Consider the following 9,655-nt stretch of genomic DNA (forward strand, 5'->3'; position numbering starts at 1 on the left):
AAAAAATCATTGCAGGGTTCCAGGAAACCCGACAACTAAATGAAAATAAAAAACACCGTCCACATGGGCACTACTGCAAAAGTAGCAGCTGTTGCAGTGGGAGAGGTTTATTCTCTAATAGGAATAAAATTTGGATTATTAGGAATTGTCTTTACATACTAAGTTTAGAAAGAACCTGATTTCAGTTTCTAAACTATTATAGAATAGATATTGTGTCTATTTTGATAACAAAGTTGTTATCAAGATAAATAGGCAAGTTATCTATTCTGGTATGTTGGTTGACAATTTATAATCCAATAACTCCCATGATGCAACAAATGGAAATTAATAACACATCTTCTAACTTAAGAGAAAGCAACCTTCATGAACCAATTATATCTTTGACATCTAAGGCTAGGTTATATTAACTTAAGTAGGATTCATTGGTAGCTGATGAACTTTTGGGTTCATTAGTAGTGGAAATCTTTCCAACCTGCGAGTCTTACTTGGAAGGAAAATAACCAAGAAGCTTTTAAGTCCAAGGGGTATGGAGTCAAAGATATGTTGAAATCGGTTCATTCTGATTTATGTGATCCTATGACTATCCAGACAAGAGGTAGTATTGAATATTTCATCTATTTTATAGATAACTATTCAAGATACAAATAAATTTACTTAATGTACCGCAAGACTAAGTACTTTGATTAGTTCAAAGAGTACAAGGCTGATGCGGAGAAATGTTAAAGTAAATGTCACTATGGTAAGATCATAGTGGCAAGTACCTCTTGAGAGATTTTAGGAGTCACTTATCAGTAGTTGGATTTTAACCCCAACTAACTGCACCTGGTACACCCCAACAAGGATGGTGTAGTAGAAAGAAGGTAAAAGACTCTTATGAAATAATTAGATAGATGATGAGTTATTCAGAAAATTACCAAATTTGTTTTAAGGATAAACTCTGATAACGAAAGTGAACATAGTACCTTCCAAGTTAGAACTCTCTACTCATATAGAATTGCTGAATAGGTGAAAACCTATTTTGAAGCATATTCGGATTCGGGTAATCCATCACATATGTTAAAGAGAGACAATGATAAGTTGGATAGGAGTTCACTTGTTTGTAAGTTATCCTAGATAAACAAAAGTAGGTTTATAGTCTTAAAATCAGAAGGTCATTGTTAGCATCAATGACTGATTTTTTAGAAAAAGACTATATAATGAACCACGTGCTCATAAGTAAATTTGTTCTTAAGGAAATAATAAAGGACATGTCTAACCTAGTACCAACTGTACAAGATGAGATACCACAAGAAAACTGCAACACGTATCACAAATTGATACACAATTACAGAAAGTGTCTTGTTGTAGTGGGAGGGTTGTTATGCAACCTAAATAGGTTCATGTTTTGGGAGAGTTTTTGGACTCGATCCCTGGAGGACATGAACCTGATCTCCGGTCATATGATGAAGCACTCCAAGATAAAGATGCAGCATCTTGGCAAAGAGTAATGAATAAAAGAATTAGAATATATGTATTCTAATAAAATCTGGAAGCTTATAGAACCACCAAATGGTATAAAAGCCTTTGGGTGTAAAAAGGTCTATATTAGGAAAAGAGGGATAGACAGGAAGGTAGAAACTTTCAAAGCAAGGCTAGATGAAAAAGGAAACTTTTTCACTGGTAGTCATGCTTAAGTCTATCCGGATTCTTTTATCTATTTGGCAAGTGGATGTCAAGACAGCATTCCTTAATGGAAGTCTTGAAGAAAACATCCATATAAAGCAACCAGAAGGGTTCATTGCAAAGGGCTAAGAGCATCTTGCTCAATCAGTCTATGGACTGAGGCAAAGCTTCAAGGTCTTGGAATATCCGGTTTATCAAAGTAATCCAGATCTATGGATTTAGTAACCGGATAAGTCTTGTGTATACAAAAGATGTGATGGAAACGTGGTGGTATTTTTTGTACTATACTTAGATAACATTTTTGGTAGTTGGAAACAATATCAAAATGTTGTCAGAAGTAAGGGTATGGTTGTCCAAACAATTCGATATAAAGGACTTGGGAGAATGTATATATTCTTGAGATCAAAGTAATAAGGGATCGCAAGAAAAGAATATTTTACTTATCCCAAGCTTCATACATCGGAAAAATCCTTGTTCGTTTTAAGCATACAAAACTCCAAGAAAGGTTTCTTACCTTTTCAGGATGGAGTAACTTTATCTAAAGATATGTCTCTGTAGACATCAAAGGAGATAAAGGAAATATAGGCAGTTCTTTATGCTACGGCTGTTGAAAGCCTAATGTATGCTATGCACGAGATCAGAAATCTGTTTTGCCAAAGGCATAGTTAGAAGATATCAAAGTAACCCTGGACAAGGACAGTGGACTGCAGTAAAGCATATATTGTAGTACCTTAGAGGCACTAGAGATTATATGCTAGCTTACAAGGCAGTTAATTTAGTCCTTGTGGGTTGCATGGATTTTGACTTCCAATCGGATAGGGACAATAATAAGTCGACCTCGGGGTTTTGTGTTTAGTTTAGGAGGTAAAGTCATAACTATGGAAGAGTGATAAGCATAGGTGTTTTTCTGGATTCCACCATAGAAGCTTAGTATATGGCAAGCCTCTGAGGTAGCCATAAAAGCTGAATGACTCAATAACCTCAAGATATACTTAGATATGATTTCTAGTTTGTCCAAAGATTATTACAATTTATTGTAATAATATTGGTGCGGTAGCAAACTATAAGAAACCATAAGTCTATAAAGGCAAGTAAACACAATAGAGCGCAAGTACCACCCAATACGAGAAATCGTATAAACGATGAGAAGTTGTTGCTACCTAGATTGCATCAGGTGATGCCCTATAGATCCTTCCACCGAGGTCCTTAAGGCAAGAGCTTTTGATGGACATGTTGAAGGGTTAGGAATCAGATGTATGGCAGCAGATATAGCAGCTTAGTCTTTTAGTATAAGTGGGAGATTGTTAGAGTGTATACTAAAAGCCTAGCTTTTGGTATAAACATTTATCTAGAAATAAGAATCACATTGGTCAAATGTCTACATTTATGATAAATGTAGTTGCTCAATTAATTTATATTGTAGATAACATGGTGTGTGGTGTCACACACAGAAGATCATGTTATCGGTTCCTTATAAATTATAAACAGTAGCTCACGACTAAGATGGAAAGGAACAAACCATTGGAAGGTCGTAGTGTAATTAGGTGTTAGTTTATCTTAACTATATAATTACACTACAGTCGCCTCTAGGTTCAGACAACCTAGCTCTAGGTTCAGATAACCTAGAAAGAGCAAGACAAGCAAAAATTAGCTATGTTAGTATTTTACTTTCTCAGTGACACTGTACTAGATTAGATATCCATTGGGTTGGGCTCCCATAGTCGTCCCTAGGTTCAGATAACCTAGTAACCCTACTAAATTCGGGACTTGCAAACCCGGGTCTAGTTAGGGATGCGCGCATAACAAGTACAGTTGCCGGGCCCATCAGCAGCATGATTATGTATTTTCACTTATTATGTAATTAATTTTCAAAACCTCACAAAATAGCTATGTGAAAGTAGTACAACTCTAGCATTAGTTAGTATCAGCTTAGTTCAGTCCATGCTCTGTTTAGTTTTCTTATAGAGGCATGTGATAGTCTTATGATCAGTTTTGATTGCCATATCTTATGAACCTGTATGCCATGTTTTAGTATTCACATGTAGTGATTTCAGTATTCCATGTTTTCTCAAGTTCAGCATATGATTTTAATAGCATTCTTTTAAAAGCATATTGCATCGAATGCATGTTTTAGTGAGGTAGATGGTTTCTTACTAAGCTCTCAAGCTTACAGATACTTTTTCCTTATACTGCAGATAAAGGTAAAGGAAAAATGGATTAGCAGAGGCTGGAGGTCAATGCAACGAGGAAGATGTGTGTGAGCTGGAGTTTGGAATAAAGATCCTAGGGATTTTAGCAAGTTTAATTATTAGAACTTTGTCATTTTAGTTTTGTCATTCAGTTGTTTAAATGTTATGAATTAGTGGATTATGCACCATGGTATGTTTAGAATGCTAGATAATTGATGTTAGGAGGCATTTCATTTAGTTTAGAATTGGTGTATGAGATTTCTGCTCGAAACAGTGCTGAAATCAGAGTGTTGGTATGAAATCAGAAACCCCAATCGATCGGCCGATCGATTGGAGGCTTCTCAATCTATCGGTCGATCGATTGAGAAGTTCGTACCGCGAACAGTAAGCTCCTGGATTGATCAGCCGATCGATCCGGATGCCTTCTGTCGCGAACAGAAAGCCCTAGGATCGATCACTGGATCGATTGGCTAGTCTGGATCGATCAGCCGATCGATCCAGCATATTGCCCGAGCACAGTAGCGTGCTGGATCGATCACTGGATCGATCCAACCTAAGTTCCGCATACAGTAGCAGTCTGAATCGATCCATGGATCGATCCAACAGCTTGCAATCGATCGAGTTCAATCTGGATCGATTGGGAAGTTGGGTTTCGACCAAGAGACCTTGTAGTTGAGCTCCTTGACCATAGAGGATGTGGGGTATGCCATGAATACCTTAGATTGCATCCCTTAGCATATGTAGGACCAAGAACTTGTATTAGCTTAGCAAAGTTCTAAATTGGTACAGTTTTCCGCACCTAGACTTAGTGATGGTCATGGATATAGCTTAGCACAGCATAATGTGACGGTCCGGCCTTACAGCCTAGTCAGTAGAAAGCGGGTCGTTACAGAGTGGTATCAGAGCAAGTTCCATACTTCCTTCACACACATCAGCATTAAACCTGCAGCTTCCAAGTAAGAATACCTCTCACCTTGTTATGTTTATTGCTTTCATGTTTGTAAATAACTAAAGTATGCTTATCTAAGATAGTAACTAACATGATAGTATTAGCTATGTAAACATGATGCTTTAGTTATGTATGTCCTTTGTTCCTTTAGAGATGGCACGAGGACGCCCAGCTAGAAGGGCACCAGCTACTGAGCCCCAGCACGAGGCAGGCAGTTCAGTGCCTCCCCATACCTTACAGCATTAGTGGCTCAGTTATAGCAGCAGCTAGCTGAACAGCAACTGGAGATAGCCACCTTAAAGGCTAATCAGCAGAATACTCCCACAGTCACCCCGGAACCAAACTTAGCAATGCCAGTAGTCTTAGAGGTTCCACCAGTCCAGCCTACAGCACCAGTAGCCCCAGCAACAGAGGCAAGAAGAGAAGCCTATCTGATCCAGTGGCAGAGAGTCAAGCCAGAGAATTTCTCAGGCACTAGTGAACCATGGGATGCTCAGGCCTGGTTCAAAACACTGGAGAGTACGATGGAGCTTCTGGACTGGCCAGAACATGAGAAGGTGAAGTGCGCCTCCTTTTGCTTGACAGGAGATGCACGTATGTGGTGGGAGAGAATTAGAGCGAAGCGCCCAGTAAACCAGATGACATGGGCTGACTTCGAGAAAGAATTCTTCGAGGAGTTCTTTCACATGCGGGTCACGAGCCACCACTACGACGAGTTCACAGAGTTTCGCCAGGGCAACCTTTCAGTGGAGGAAGCCATGAAGAAATTCAACAGATTGGCTCGTCTATGCCCTGAACTAGTCAGCACAAAAAAAGAACGGGTCCAGTTGATGCTTAAGATGCTGAGGCCGGAAATAGCAATGAATGTGGCTGGCGGCGTTCATAGGTCGTAAACCACCGAGGAACTAGTCAGCAGTGCTCTGACCACCGAGCACTACCAGAATAATATCAAGCAGCAGAAGCAAGTTCTCTCAGAGTTCAAAGGGCAAGGAGGCTCAGGTACTCAGAAACAACAGGGCCACAGCTCTAACTGGAAAGGGAACTCCAGCAACAAGCGCAAACCAGGGAGTTACCCAAAGGGAGGACCAGCCAACAAACAGCCTAGTTATCCTAAGTGTGCTACTTGTGGGAAATTTCACCCAGGAGTTTGTCGCAAGGGCACACGAGGATGCTTTGAATGTGGACAAGAAGGGCATATGGCTAAGCAATGCCCGAACAAGACAAGTCTTCCTCAACCACAGCCGATACAGTATGGAGGTCAACCAGCACAGCTACATCAGATGCAGGCCATTTTAGATGGTCCACACATCAGCCAGGGCAGACTAGAAGCCCCTCCAGCTACGACCAATGCGAGGATTTACTCACTCACCAGAGAGGACGTAGCGAATGCCTCGACAGTTGTTACAGGTCAGATTAGTATACTACAGCAAAGTACAACTGTCTTATTCGATACTGGGGCAACCCATTCTTATATATCCAGGGCATTTGCCGAGAAGTTAGCGATACCTCCAGATGTACTCAGTAGCCAATTTTTGACGACGCTACCTTCAAGAGAAATTATGACATCCACGCATGGGCTCAGAGCAGTGCCAGTCATTATAGCAGACAGAGAGCTCTTCTGTGACCTGATAGTGCTAGATATGACTGATTATGATGTCATATTTGGAATGGACTTCCTAATCAGATACGGTGCCTCTATCGAGTGTCGTAAATAGAAAGTCGTATTCCAACCTAAAGCAGAAGTGCAGTTCGAGTACATCGGAGAACCAAAGAGAAAGGCCAAGAAGTTTCTCTCAGCTCTAAGAGCACAGAAATTAATGGATTCAGGATGTACGGGATTCCTAGTACATGTAGTCAATACCAGTCAGGACAAGGACCAACAGCTAGCAGAGGTCCGAGTCGTATGTGACTACCCAGCAGTCTTCCCTGAGGAGTTACCAGGTCTAGCACCAGACAGGGAGATTGAATTTGAGATAGAACTCATTCCCGGTACAAATCCTATCTCCAAGGCACCCTACCGCATGGCTCCAGCAGAACTGAAGGAACTTCATGAGCAAATACAGGAGCTACTTGACAAAGGCTTCATACGTCCTAGTCACTCACCATGGGGAGCGCCTGTATTGTTCGTGAAGAAGAAGGACGGGAGCATGCCCCTGTGTATAGATTATCGGGCACTGAATCAAGTCACAATCAAGAACAGGTATCCTCATCCCAAAATTGATGACCTGTTTGATCAGCTAAAGGGAGCAGCAGTGTTCTCGAAAATAGACCTCAGATCAGGTTATCATCAGGTGAAAGTTAAAGAAGGGGGTATACCCAAGACAGCATTCAGGACTAGATACGGACACTACGAGTTCGTAGTCATGCCCTTTGGCGTGACGAATGCTCCGGCTACTTTCATGGACCTCATGAACAGGGTATTCAGAGAATACTTAGATAAGTTTGTTATCGTATTCATCGATGACATCCTTATCTATTCAGGAACTCAGGAAGAACACGCCGAACACCTGAGAATAGTATTGCAGACCCTTTAGCAGAACCAGCTGTACGCCAAGTTCACGAAATGTGAATTTTGGTTAGATCAGGTGTCCTTCCTGGGTCACATCATCTCAAAGGATGGTATCATGGTAGATCCTAGTAAAATAGTTGTGAGTAACTGGAAAAGACCCAAGAACGCCAGTGAGATCAGGAGCTTTTTGGGACTAGCAGGTTATTACAGAAAGTTCATAGAGGATTTCTCCAGGATAGCCTCCCCACTGACAACTCTTACCAGAAAGAACAGAAAATTTCAGTGGACAGAGGACTGCGAGAACAGCTTCAGCGAGCTAAAGAGGAGATTGACCAGTGCACCTATTCTGGCTCTACGAGAAAACACAGATAGCTTTGATATTTACAGTGACGCCTCTAAATTGGGACTGGGAGCAGTACTGATGCAAAATGACAAGGTGATCGCCTATGCCTCCAGACAACTCAAGGAATATGAGAAGAATTACCCTACTCATGACCTTGAGCTTGCAGCAGTAGTGTTCGCCCTCAAAATTTGGAGACATTACTTGTATGGAGCTCAGTGTAGAGTATATACAGATCATCAGAGTCTGAAGTACTTCTTCACTCAGAAGGATCTGAATATGCGACAGAGTAGATGGCTTGAGTTGGTCAAGGATTATGACATAGACATCCTCTACCACCCAGGAAAAGCTAATAAGGTAGCAGATGCACTTAGCAGAAAGTCCAGTGCTACCTTACTATCCCTAGCAGCCATGTCACCGCCCCTACAGAAGGAGATCACAGATTTCGGTCTCGAACTCATAGTGGGACAGCTCTCTACTATGACATTAGCATCTACCCTGCTTGGTGACATCCAGACAGCTCAGGAACAGGATCCTGAAATTCAGCAAACCAAGCAAGGGTTAGCAGAATCAGAAAGTGGAGAGTTCAGAGTATCAGATAGTGGGGCATTATATTTCGGTGACAGACTCTGGGTTCCAGATCAGGAGGAACTACGCAGGAAGATCTTAGATGAGGCTCACAGAACTCCTTATGCGATGCATCCTGGCTCCACCAAGATGTACCAAGACCTGAAGAGACGTTTTTGGTGGCCTGGGATGAAGAGAGACATCGCTAGATATGTTAGCACCTGTCTGACCTGTCAGAGGGTCAAGGTAGAACACCAGAGACTAGGAGGAGTTCTGCAGCCTATTCAGATTCCAGAATGGAAGTGGGAAGATATTTCCATGGACTTCATAGTGGGACTACCCAGAACCACGAATGGTTTTGATACCATCTGGGTAATAGTCGACAGATTGACTAAATCAGCCCACTTCTTAGCTATCAAGATATCCTACTCCATGGAGCAGGTAGCTCAGTTGTATCTCAAGGAGATCATTAGATTACATGGAGTCCCACGAACCATTATTTCAGACAGGGACAGTAGATTCACATCACACTTCTGGGAGTGTGTACAGTCATCTTTGGGCACTAAGTTAAAGTTTAGCACAGCCTTCCATCCTCAGACAGATGGTCAAACAGAGCGAGTAAATCAGGTACTCGAAGATATGCTCCGAGCATGTGCCCTAGATTTCAAAGGAAGTTGGTGCAAATATCTGAGCTTAGCAGAATTTATATACAACAACAGCTATCAGGCCACTATCGGCATGGCACCTTACGAGACTCTCTATGGGCGGAGGTGTAGATCTCCAATCTGCTGGTATGAGAGTGGTGAACAGAAGGAACTAGAACTTCAAATAGATCTAGTAGCAGACACCACAGCAGCTATACAGCAGATCCACCAGAGGATAGAGACAGCTCAGAGCCGCCAGAAAAGCTATGCTGATACACGGCGTAGACCCTTAGAGTTTTCAGTTGGGGATTCAGTGTTCCTCATAGTAGCTCCCATGAAGGGAGTAATGCGTTTTGGGAAGAAGGGCAAACTAAGTCCCAGATATGTGGGACCATATCTTATCAGCAGAAGAGTTGGCAAGGTAGCATATGAGCTAGAGCTACCCCAGGAAATGTCAGCTGTTTATAATGTATTTCATGTCTCTATGCTGAAGAAGCAAATCCCAGATGCCACCCAGGTGATTGAGCCCCAGTCGATACAAGTCCATGAAGACCTCAGCTATGATAGTCGGCCTACTCAGATAGTAGATCGAGCAGTTAAGAAATTACGGAACAAGGAGGTACCATTAGTAAAAGTCATTTGGCAAAATCACACAGCAGAAGAGGCAACATGGGAGACAGAAGTCAGCATGAGACAGAAGTACCCAGAGTTATTCTAAGTTCGAGGATGAACTTTTTATAAAGTATGGGGGATTGTAACACCCGAAAATTCTCAAAATTATTTTAGAAATATTCT

Source organism: Zingiber officinale, chromosome 10B, assembly GCF_018446385.1.
Source record: "Zingiber officinale cultivar Zhangliang chromosome 10B, Zo_v1.1, whole genome shotgun sequence".
In the NCBI taxonomy this organism is placed as follows: domain Eukaryota; kingdom Viridiplantae; phylum Streptophyta; class Magnoliopsida; order Zingiberales; family Zingiberaceae; genus Zingiber; species Zingiber officinale.